The following is a 13,190-nucleotide window of genomic DNA, read 5'->3' as shown; positions in this document are numbered from 1 at the left end:
AAGAGTTCATGCTTACAGAGCTCAGAATTTTGGTAAAAGTGTGAAATGACGAAAATACTGGTAATATTTACAACTCCGGGTACTTCCGGTGTCGTTTTCATGGGACTGTGCTTTCAAATATTAAGAATTCATGCTTACAGAGCTCACAATTGGTTTCTAAAGCCTTGGAATGACGAGAATAGTGTTTATGTTTACAATTAAGGAGGATTGGCTTTGGCGTTTTACTTGTGTGAATCAGTTAAAATGGTGACGATTCCGGTAAATACTTCTAAGCAAACTGTCTAATTTTGGTAAAACTGTTAAAATACACTATGATAGTGCCCAGAAATGATTAAGAACGTGTAAGAAACACCTCAAGTACACGTAAATAGATTCTTACTACATTTACTGTCCTATTCAATCACGGAGGTGTCCAGGTGAAAGCTGTGAAATGACGAAAATACTAGTAGGATTTACAACTCCGGGTACTTCCGGTGGCGTTTTCGGGGACTGTGCTTTCAAATATTAAGAGTTCATGCTTACAGAGCTCAGAATTGGTGTCTAAAGCCTTGGAATGACGAGAATAGTGTTTATGTTTACAATTAAGGAGAATTGGCTTTGGCGTTTTTTTGTGTGATTCAGTTGAAATGGTGACGATTCCCGTAAATACTTCTATGCAAACTGTCTAATTTTGGTAAAACTGTTAAAATACACAATGATCGTTCCCAGAAATGATTAAGAACGTGTAAGAAACATCTCAAGTACACGTAAATAGATTCTTACTACATTTACTGTCGTATTCAATCACGGAGGTTTCCAGGGGAAAGCTGTGACATGACGAAAATACTGGTAGTATTTACAACTCTCGGTACTTCCGGTGGCGTTTTCACGGGACTGTGCTTTCAAATATTAAGAGTTCATGCTTACAGAGCTCAGAATTTTGGTAAAAGTGTGAAATGACGAAAATACTGGTAATATTTAAAACTCCGGGTACTTCCGGTGGCGTTTTCACGCGACTGTGCTTTCAAATATTAAGACTTCATGCTTACAGAGCTCAGAATTGGTGTCTAAAGCCTTGGAATGACGAGAATAGTGTTTCTCTTTACAATTAAGGAGGCTTGGCTTTGGCGTTTTATTTGTGTGAATCAGTTAAAATGGTGACGATTCTGGTAAGTACGTCTCAGCAAAATGTCTAATTTTGGTAAAACTGTTAAAATACACAATGATAGTTCCGAGAAATGATTAAAAACGTGTAAGAAACACCTCAAGTACACGTAAATAGATTCTTACTACATTTACTGTCGTATTCAATCACGGAGGTTTCCGGTGGAAAGCTGTGAAATGACGAAAATACTGGTCCTATTTACAACTCTGGGTACTTCCAGTGGCGTTTTCACGCGACTGTGCTTTCAAATATTAAGAGTTCATGCTTACAGAGCTCAGAATTTTGGTAAAAGTGTGCAATGACGAAAATACTGGTAATATTTACAACTCCGGGTACTTCCGGTGGCGTTTTCACGGGACTGTGCTTTCAAATATTAAGAGTTCATGCTTACAGAGCTCAGAATTGGTGTATAAAGCCTCGGAATGACGAGAATAGTGTTTATGTTTACAATTAAGGAGAATTGGCTTTGGCGTTTTTTTGTGTGACTCAGTGGAAATGGTGACGATTCCGGTAAATACTTCTAAGCAAACTGTCTAATTTTGGTAAAACTGTTAAAATACACAATTATAGTTCCCAGAAATGATTAAAAACGTGTAAGAAACACCTCAAGTACTCGTAAATAGATTCTTACTACATTTACTGTCGTATTCAATCACGGAGGTTTCCAGGGGAAAGCTGTGAAATGACGAAAATACTGGTCCTATTTACAACTCCGGGTACTTCCGGTGGCGTTTTCACGCGACTGTGCTTTCAAATATTAAGAGTTCATGCTTACAGCGCTCAGAATTGGTGTCTAAAGCCTTGGAATGACGAGAATAGTGATTATGTTTACAATTAAGGAGGACTGGCTTTGGTGTTTTATTTGTGTGAATCAGATAAAATGGTGACGATTCCGGTAAATACTTCTAAGCAAACTGTCTAATTATGTTAAAACTGTTAAAATACACAATGATAGTTCCCAGAAATGATTAAAAATGTGTAAGAAACACCTCAAGTACACGTAAATAGATTCTTACTACATTTACTGTCCTATTCAATCACGGAGGTTTCCGGTGGAAAGCTGTGAAAGGACGAAAATACTGGTAATATTTACAACTCCGGGTACTTCCGGTGGCGTCTTCACGGGATTGTGCTTTCAAATATTAAGAGTTCATGCTTACAGAGCTCAGAATTTTGGTAAAAGTGTGAAATGACGAAAATACTGGTAATATTTACAACTCCGGGTACTTCCGGTGGCGTTTTCACGGGACTGTGCTTTCAAATTATAAGAGTTCATGCTTACAGAGCTCAGAATTGGTTTCTAAAGCCTTGGAATGCCGAGAATAGTGTTTATGTTTACAATTAAGGAGGATTGGCTTTGGCGTTTTTTTGTGTGATTCAGTGGAAATGGTGACGATTCCGGTAAATACTTCTAAGCAAACTGTCTAATTTTGGTAAAACTGTTAAAATACACAATGATATTTCCCAGAAATGATTAAGAACGTGTAAGAAACACCTCAAGTACACGTAAATAGATTCTTACTACATTTACTGTCGTATTCAATCACGGAGGTTTCCGGTGGAAAGCTGTGAAATGACGAAAATACTGGTAATATTTACAACTCCGGGTACTTCCGGTGGCGTTTTCACGGGACTGTGCTTTCAAATATTAAGAGTTCATGCTTACAGAGCTCAGAATTGGTGTCTAAAGCCTTGGAATGACGAGAATAGTGTTTCTGTTTACAATTAAGGAGGATTGGCTTTGGCATTTTTTTGTGTTAATCACTTAAAATGGTGACGATTGCGGTAAATACTTCTAAGCAAACTGTCTAATTGTGTTAACACTGTTAAAATACACAATGATAGTTCCCAGAAATGATTAAGAACGTGTAAGAAATACCTCAAGTACACGTAAATAGATTCTTACTACATTTACTGTCCTATTCAATCACGGAGGTTTCCAGGTGAAAGCTGTGAAATGACGAAAATACTGGTAGTATTTACAACTCCGGGTACTTCCGGTGGCGTTTTCCGGGGACTGTGCTTTCAAATATTATGAGTTCATGCTTACAGAGCTTAAAATTGGTGTCTAAAGCCTTGGAATGACGAGAATAGTGTTTATGTTTACAATTAAGGAGAATTGGCTTTGGCGTTTTTTTGTGTGATTCAGTTGAAATGGTGACGATTCCCGTAAATACTTCTATGCAAACTGTCTAATTTTGGTAAAACTGTTAAAATACAGAATGATAGTTCCAAGAAATGATTAAAAACGTGTAAGAAACACCTCAAGTACTCGTAAATAGATTCTTACTACATTTACTGTCGTATTCAATCACGGAGGTTTCCAGGGGAAAGCTGTGAAATGACGAAAATACTGGTCGTATTTACAACTCCGGGTACTTCCGGTGGCGTTTTCACGCGACTGTGCTTTCAAATATTAAGAGTTCATGCTTACAGAGCTCAGAATTGGTGTCTAAAGCCTTGGAATGACGAGAATAGTGTTTCTGTTTACAATTAAGGAGGATTGGCTTTGGCGTTTTATTTGTGTGAATCAGTTAAAATGGTGATGATTCCGGTAAGTACGTCTCAGCAAAATGTCTAATTTTGGTAAAACTGTTAAAATACACAATGATAGTTCCGAGAAATGATTAAAAACGTGTAAGAAACACCTCAAGTACACGTAAATAGATTCTTACTACATTTACTGTCCTATTCAATCACGGAGGTTTCCAGGTGAAAGCTGTGAAATGAGGAAAGTACTGGTAGTATTTACAACTCCGGGTACTTCCGGTGGCGTTTTCAGGGGACTGTGCTTTCAAATATTAATAGTTCATGCGTAAAGAGCTCAGAATTGGTTTCTAAAGCCTTGGAATGACGAGAATATTGTTTATGTTTACAATTAAGGAGAATTGGCTTTGGCGTTTTTTTGTGTGACTCAGTGGAAATGGTGACGATTCCGGTAAATACTTCTAAGCAAACTGTCTAATTTTGGTAAAACTGTTAAAATACACAATGATAGTTCCCAGAAATGATTAAGAACGTGTAAGAAACACCTCAAGTACACGTAAATAGATTCTTACTACATTTACTGTCGTATTCAATCACGGAGGTTTCCGGTGGAAAGCTGTGAAATGATGAAAATACTGGTAATATTTACAACTCCGGGTACGTCCGGTGGTGTTTTCACGGGATTGTGCTTTCAAATATTAAGAGTTCAGGCTTACAGAGCTCAGAATTTTTGTAAAAGTGTGAAATGACGAAAATACTGGTAATATTTACAACTCCGGGTACTTCTGGTGGCGTTTTCACGGGACTGTGCTTTCAAATATTAAGAGTTCATGCTTACAGAGCTCAGAATTGGTTTCTAAAGCCTTGGAATGACGAGAATAGTGTTTATGTTTACAATTAAGGAGGATTTGCTTTGGCGTTTTATTTGTGTGAATCAGTTAAAATGGTGACGATTCCGGTAAATACTTCTAAGCAAACTGTCTAATTTTGGTAAAACTGTTAAAATACACAATGATAGTTCCCAGAAATGATTAAGAACGTGTAAGAAACACCTCAAGTACACGTAAATAGATTCTTACTACATTTACTGTCGTATTCAATCACGGAGGTTTCCGGTGGAAAGCTGTGAAATGACGAAAATACTGGTAATATTTACAACTCCGGGTACTTCCGGTGGCGTTTTCACGGGATTGTGCTTTCAAATATTAAGAGTTCATGCTTACAGAGCTCAGAATTTTGGTAAAAGTGTGAAATGACGAAAATACTGGTAATATTTACAACTCCGGGTACTTCCGGTGTCGTTTTCATGGGACTGTGCTTTCAAATATTAAGAATTCATGCTTACAGAGCTCACAATTGGTTTCTAAAGCCTTGGAATGACGAGAATAGTGTTTATGTTTACAATTAAGGAGGATTGGCTTTGGCGTTTTACTTGTGTGAATCAGTTAAAATGGTGACGATTCCGGTAAATACTTCTAAGCAAACTGTCTAATTTTGGTAAAACTGTTAAAATACACTATGATAGTGCCCAGAAATGATTAAGAACGTGTAAGAAACACCTCAAGTACACGTAAATAGATTCTTACTACATTTACTGTCCTATTCAATCACGGAGGTGTCCAGGTGAAAGCTGTGAAATGACGAAAATACTAGTAGGATTTACAACTCCGGGTACTTCCGGTGGCGTTTTCGGGGACTGTGCTTTCAAATATTAAGAGTTCATGCTTACAGAGCTCAGAATTGGTGTCTAAAGCCTTGGAATGACGAGAATAGTGTTTATGTTTACAATTAAGGAGAATTGGCTTTGGCGTTTTTTTGTGTGATTCAGTTGAAATGGTGACGATTCCCGTAAATACTTCTATGCAAACTGTCTAATTTTGGTAAAACTGTTAAAATACACAATGATCGTTCCCAGAAATGATTAAGAACGTGTAAGAAACATCTCAAGTACACGTAAATAGATTCTTACTACATTTACTGTCGTATTCAATCACGGAGGTTTCCGGTGGAAAGCTGTGAAATGACGAAAATACTGGTAATATTTACAACTCCGGGTACTTCCGGTGTCGTTTTCATGGGACTGTGCTTTCAAATATTAAGAGTTCATGCTTACAGAGCTCAGAATTGGTTTCTAAAGCCTTGGAATGACGAGAATAGTGTTTATGTTTACAATTAAGGAGGATTGGCTTTGGCGTTTTATTTGTGTGAATCAGTTAAAATGGTGACGATTCCGGTAAATACTTCTAAGCAAACTGTCTAATTTTGGTAAAACTGTTAAAATACACTATGATAGTGCCCAGAAATGATTAAGAACGTGTACGAAATACCTCAACTACACGTAAATAGATTCTTACTACATTTACTGTCGTATTCAATCACGGAGGTTTCCAGGGGAAAGCTGTGACATGACGAAAATACTGGTAGTATTTACAACTCTCGGTACTTCCGGTGGCGTTTTCACGGGACTGTGCTTTCAAATATTAAGAGTTCATGCTTACAGAGCTCAGAATTTTGGTAAAAGTGTGAAATGACGAAAATACTGGTAATATTTAAAACTCCGGGTACTTCCGGTGGCGTTTTCACGCGACTGTGCTTTCAAATATTAAGACTTCATGCTTACAGAGCTCAGAATTGGTGTCTAAAGCCTTGGAATGACGAGAATAGTGTTTCTGTTTACAATTAAGGAGGCTTGGCTTTGGCGTTTTATTTGTGTGAATCAGTTAAAATGGTGACGATTCTGGTAAGTACGTCTCAGCAAAATGTCTAATTTTGGTAAAACTGTTAAAATACACAATGATAGTTCCGAGAAATGATTAAAAACGTGTAAGAAACACCTCAAGTACACGTAAATAGATTCTTACTACATTTACTGTCCTATTCAATCACGGAGGTTTCCAGGTGAAAGCTGTGAAATGAGGAAAGTACTGGTAGTATTTACAACTCCGGGTACTTCCGGTGGCGTTTTCAGGGGACTGTGCTTTCAAATATTAATAGTTCATGCGTAAAGAGCTCAGAATTGGTTTCTAAAGCCTTGGAATGACGAGAATATTGTTTATGTTTACAATTAAGGAGAATTGGCTTTGGCGTTTTTTTGTGTGACTCAGTGGAAATGGTGACGATTCCGGTAAATACTTCTAAGCAAACTGTCTAATTTTGTTAAAACTGTTAAAATACACAATGATAGTTCCCAGAAATGATTAAGAACGTGTAAGAAACACCTCAAGTACACGTAAATAGATTCTTACTACATTTACTGTCGTATTCAATCACGGAGGTTTCCGGTGGAAAGCTGTGAAATGATGAAAATACTGGTAATATTTACAACTCCGGGTACGTCCGGTGGTGTTTTCACGGGATTGTGCTTTCAAATATTAAGAGTTCATGCTTACAGAGCTCAGAATTTTTGTAAAAGTGTGAAATGACGAAAATACTGGTAATATTTACAACTCCGGGTACTTCTGGTGGCGTTTTCACGGGACTGTGCTTTCAAATATTAAGAGTTCATGCTTACAGAGCTCAGAATTGGTTTCTAAAGCCTTGGAATGACGAGAATAGTGTTTATGTTTACAATTAAGGAGGATTTGCTTTGGCGTTTTATTTGTGTGAATCAGTTAAAATGGTGACGATTCCGGTAAATACTTCTAAGCAAACTGTCTAATTTTGGTAAAACTGTTAAAATACACAATGATAGTTCCCAGAAATGATTAAGAACGTGTAAGAAACACCTCAAGTACACGTAAATAGATTCTTACTACATTTACTGTCGTATTCAATCACGGAGGTTTCCGGTGGAAAGCTGTGAAATGACGAAAATACTGGTAATATTTACAACTCCGGGTACTTCCGGTGGCGTTTTCACGGGATTGTGCTTTCAAATATTAAGAGTTCATGCTTACAGAGCTCAGAATTTTGGTAAAAGTGTGAAATGACGAAAATACTGGTAATATTTACAACTCCGGGTACTTCCGGTGTCGTTTTCATGGGACTGTGCTTTCAAATATTAAGAATTCATGCTTACAGAGCTCACAATTGGTTTCTAAAGCCTTGGAATGACGAGAATAGTGTTTATGTTTACAATTAAGGAGGATTGGCTTTGGCGTTTTACTTGTGTGAATCAGTTAAAATGGTGACGATTCCGGTAAATACTTCTAAGCAAACTGTCTAATTTTGGTAAAACTGTTAAAATACACTATGATAGTGCCCAGAAATGATTAAGAACGTGTAAGAAACACCTCAAGTACACGTAAATAGATTCTTACTACATTTACTGTCCTATTCAATCACGGAGGTGTCCAGGTGAAAGCTGTGAAATGACGAAAATACTAGTAGGATTTACAACTCCGGGTACTTCCGGTGGCGTTTTCGGGGACTGTGCTTTCAAATATTAAGAGTTCATGCTTACAGAGCTCAGAATTGGTGTCTAAAGCCTTGGAATGACGAGAATAGTGTTTATGTTTACAATTAAGGAGAATTGGCTTTGGCGTTTTTTTGTGTGATTCAGTTGAAATGGTGACGATTCCCGTAAATACTTCTATGCAAACTGTCTAATTTTGGTAAAACTGTTAAAATACACAATGATCGTTCCCAGAAATGATTAAGAACGTGTAAGAAACATCTCAAGTACACGTAAATAGATTCTTACTACATTTACTGTCGTACTCAATCACGGAGGTTTCCGGTGGAAAGCTGTGAAATGACGAAAATACTGGTAATATTTACAACTCCGGGTACTTCCGGTGTCGTTTTCATGGGACTGGGCTTTCAAATATTAAGAGTTCATGCTTACAGAGCTCAGAATTGGTTTCTAAAGCCTTGGAATGACGAGAATAGTGTTTATGTTTACAATTAAGGAGGATTGGCTTTGGCGTTTTATTTGTGTGAATCAGTTAAAATGGTGACGATTCCGGTAAATACTTCTAAGCAAACTGTCTAATTTTGGTAAAACTGTTAAAATACACTATGATAGTGCCCAGAAATGATTAAGAACGTGTACGAAATACCTCAACTACACGTAAATAGATTCTTACTACATTTACTGTCGTATTCAATCACGGAGGTTTCCAGGGGAAAGCTGTGACATGACGAAAATACTGGTAGTATTTACAACTCTCGGTACTTCCGGTGGCGTTTTCACGGGACTGTGCTTTCAAATATTAAGAGTTCATGCTTACAGAGCTCAGAATTTTGGTAAAAGTGTGAAATGACGAAAATACTGGTAATATTTAAAACTCCGGGTACTTCCGGTGGCGTTTTCACGCGACTGTGCTTTCAAATATTAAGACTTCATGCTTACAGAGCTCAGAATTGGTGTCTAAAGCCTTGGAATGACGAGAATAGTGTTTCTGTTTACAATTAAGGAGGCTTGGCTTTGGCGTTTTATTTGTGTGAATCAGTTAAAATGGTGACGATTCTGGTAAGTACGTCTCAGCAAAATGTCTAATTTTGGTAAAACTGTTAAAATACACAATGATAGTTCTGAGAAATGATTAAAAACGTGTAAGAAACACCTCAAGTACACGTAAATAGATTCTTACTACATTTACTGGCCTATTCAATCACGGAGGTTTCCAGGTGAAAGCTGTGAAATGAGGAAAGTACTGGTAGTATTTACAACTCCGGGTACTTCCGGTGGCGTTTTCAGGGGACTGTGCTTTCAAATATTAATAGTTCATGCTTAAAGAGCTCAGAATTTTGGTAAAAGTGTGAAATGACGAAAATACTGGTAATATTTACAACTCCGGGTACTTCCGGTGGCGCTTTCACGGGACTGTGCTTTCAAATATTAAGAGTTCATGCTTACAGAGCTCAGAATTGGTTTCTAAAGCCTTGGAATGACGAGAATAGTGTTTATGTTTACAATTAAGGAGGATTTCTTTGGCGTTTTATTTGTGTGAATCAGTTAAAATCGTGACGATTCCGGTAAATACGTCTGAGCAAACTGTCTAATTTTGGTAAAACTGTTAAAATACGCTATGATACTTCCCAGCAATGATTAAAAACGTGTAAGAAACACCTCAAGTACACGTAAATAGATTCTTACTACATTTACTGTCGTATTCAATCACGGAGGTTACCGGTGGAAAGCTGTGAAATGACGAAAATACTGGTAATATTTACAACTCCGGGTACTTCCGGTGTCGTTTTCACGGGACTGTGCTTTCAAATATTAAGAGTTCATGCTTACAGAGCTCAGAATTGGTGTCTAAAGCCTTGGAATAACGAGAATAGTGTTTCTGTTTACAATTAAGGAGGATTGGCTTTGGCGTTTTTTTGTGTTAATCACTTAAAATGGTGACGATTGCCGTAAATACTTCTAAGCAAACTGTCTAATTGTGTTAACACTGTTAAAATACACAATGATAGTTCCCAGAAATGATTAAGAACGTGTAAGAAATACCTCAAGTACACGTAAATAGATTCTTACTACATTTACTGTCCTATTCAATCACGGAGGTTTCCAGGTGAAAGCTGTGAAATGACGAAAATACTGGTAGTATTTACAACTCCGGGTACTTCCGGTGGCGTTTTCCGGGGACTGTGCTTTCAAATATTATGAGTTCATGCTTACAGAGCTCAGAATTGGTGTCTAAAGCCTTGGAATGACGAGAATAGTGTTTATGTTTACAATTAAGGAGAATTGGCTTTGGCGTTTTTTTGTGTGATTCAGTTGAAATGGTGACGATTCCCGTAAATACTTCTATGCAAACTGTCTAATTTTGGTAAAACTGTTAAAATACACAATGATAGTTCCCGGAAATGATTAAGAACGTGTAAGAAACATCTCAAGTACACGTAAATAGATTCTTACTACATTTACTGTCGTATTCAATCACGGAGGTTTCCGGTGGAAAGCTGTGAAATGACGAAAATACTGGTCCTATTTACAACTCTGGGTACTTCCAGTGGCGTTTTCACGCGACTGTGCTTTCAAATATTAAGAGTTCATGCTTACAGAGCTCAGAATTTTGGTAAAAGTGTGCAATGACGAAAATACTGGTAATATTTACAACTCCGGGTACTTCCGGTGGCGTTTTCACGGGACTGTGCTTTCAAATATTAAGAGTTCATGCTTACAGAGCTCAGAATTGGTGTATAAAGCCTCGGAATGACGAGAATAGTGTTTATGTTTACAATTAAGGAGAATTGGCTTTGGCGTTTTTTTGTGTGACTCAGTGGAAATGGTGACGATTCCGGTAAATACTTCTAAGCAAACTGTCTAATTTTGGTAAAACTGTTAAAATACACAATGATAGTTCCCAGAAATGATTAAGAACGTGTAAGAAACACCTCAAGTACACGTAAATAGATTCTTACTACATTTACTGCCCTATTCAATCACGGAGGTTTCCGGTGGAAAGCTGTGAAAGGACGAAAATACTGGTAACATTTACAACTCCGGGTACTTCCGGTGGCGTTTTCATGGGATTGTGCTTTCAAATATTAAGAGTTCATGCTTACAGAGCTCAGAATTTTGGTAAAAGTGTGAAATGACGAAAATACTGGTAATATTTACAACTCCGGGTACTTCCGGTGTCGTTTTCACGGGACTGTGCTTTCAAATTATAAGAGTTCATGCTTACAGAGCTCAGAATTGGTTTCTAAAGCCTTGGAATGACGAGAATAGTGTTTATGTTTACAATTAAGGAGGATTGGCTTTGGCGTTTTATTTGTGTGAATCAGTTAAAATGGTGACGATTCCGGTAAATACGTCTCAGCAAACTGTCTAATTATGTTAAAACTGTTAAAATACAGAATGATAGTTACCAGAAATGATTAAAAACGTGTAAGAAACACCTCAAGTACACGTAAATACATTCTTACTACATTTACTGACGTATTCAATCACGGAGGTTTCCAGGGGAAAGCTGTGAAATGACGAAAATACTGGTAATATTTACAACTCCGGGTACTTCCGGTGGCGTTTTCACGGGACTGTGCTTTCAAATATTAAGAGTTCATGCTTACAGAGCTCAGAATTGGTTTCTAAAGCCTTGGAATGACGAGAATAGTGTTTATTTTTACAGTTTAGGAGGATTGGCTTTGGCGTTTTATTTGTGTGAATCAGTTAAAATGGTGACGATTCTGGTAAATACGTCTGAGCAAACTGTCTAATTTTGGTAAAACTGTTAAAATACAGAATGATAGTTCCAAGAAATGATTAAAAACGTGTAAGAAACACCTCAAGTACTCGTAAATAGATTCTTACTACATTTACTGTCGTATTCAATCACGGAGGTTTCCAGGGGAAAGCTGTGAAATGACGAAAATACTGGTCGTATTTACAACTCCGGGTACTTCCGGTGGCGTTTCCACGGGACTGTGCTTTCAAATATTAAGAGTTCATGCTTACAGAGCTCAGAATTGGTGTCTAAAGCCTTTGAATGACGAGAATAGTGTTTCTGTTTACAATTAAGGAGGATTGGCTTTGGCGTTTTATTTGTGTGAATCAGTTAAAATGGTGATGATTCCGGTAAGTACGTCTCAGCAAAATGTCTAATTTTGGTAAAACTGTTAAAATACACAATGATAGTTCCGAGAAATGATTAAAAACGTGTAAGAAACACCTCAAGTACACGTAAATAGATTCTTACTACATTTACTGTCCTATTCAATCACGGAGGTTTCCAGGTGAAAGCTGTGAAATGAGGAAAGTACTGGTAGTATTTACAACTCCGCGTACTTCCGGTGGCGTTTTCAGGGGACTGTGCTTTCAAATATTAATAGTTCATGCGTAAAGAGCTCAGAATTGGTTTCTAAAGCCTTGGAATGACGAGAATATTGTTTATGTTTACAATTAAGGAGAATTGGCTTTGGCGTTTTTTTGTGTGACTCAGTGGAAATGGTGACGATTCCGGTAAATACTTCTAAGCAAACTGTCTAATTTTGGTAAAACTGTTAAAATACACAATGATAGTTCCCAGAAATGATTAAGAACGTGTAAGAAACACCTCAAGTACACGTAAATAGATTCTTACTACATTTACTGTCGTATTCAATCACGGAGGTTTCCGGTGGAAAGCTGTGAAATGATGAAAATACTGGTAATATTTACAACTCCGGGTACGTCCGGTGGTGTTTTCACGGGATTGTGCTTTCAAATATTAAGAGTTCATGCTTACAGAGCTCAGAATTTTTGTAAAAGTGTGAAATGACGAAAATACTGGTAATATTTACAACTCCGGGTACTTCCGGTGGCGTTTTCACGGGACTGTGCTTTCAAATATTAAGAGTTCATGCTTACAGAGCTCAGAATTGGTTTCTAAAGCCTTGGAATGACGAGAATAGTGTTTATTTTTACAGTTTAGGAGGATTGGCTTTGGCGTTTTATTTGTGTGAATCAGTTAAAATGGTGACGATTCTGGTAAATACGTCTGAGCAAACTGTCTAATTTTGGTAAAACTGTTAAAATACAGAATGATAGTTCCAAGAAATGATTAAAAACGTGTAAGAAACACCTCAAGTACTCGTAAATAGATTCTTACTACATTTACTGTCGTATTCAATCACGGAGGTTTCCAGGGGAAAGCTGTGAAATGACGAAAATACTGGTCGTATTTAC

This window comes from Myotis daubentonii, chromosome 13, assembly GCF_963259705.1.
Source record: "Myotis daubentonii chromosome 13, mMyoDau2.1, whole genome shotgun sequence".
NCBI lineage: Eukaryota > Metazoa > Chordata > Mammalia > Chiroptera > Vespertilionidae > Myotis > Myotis daubentonii.
This window is presented reverse-complemented; position numbering follows the sequence as displayed.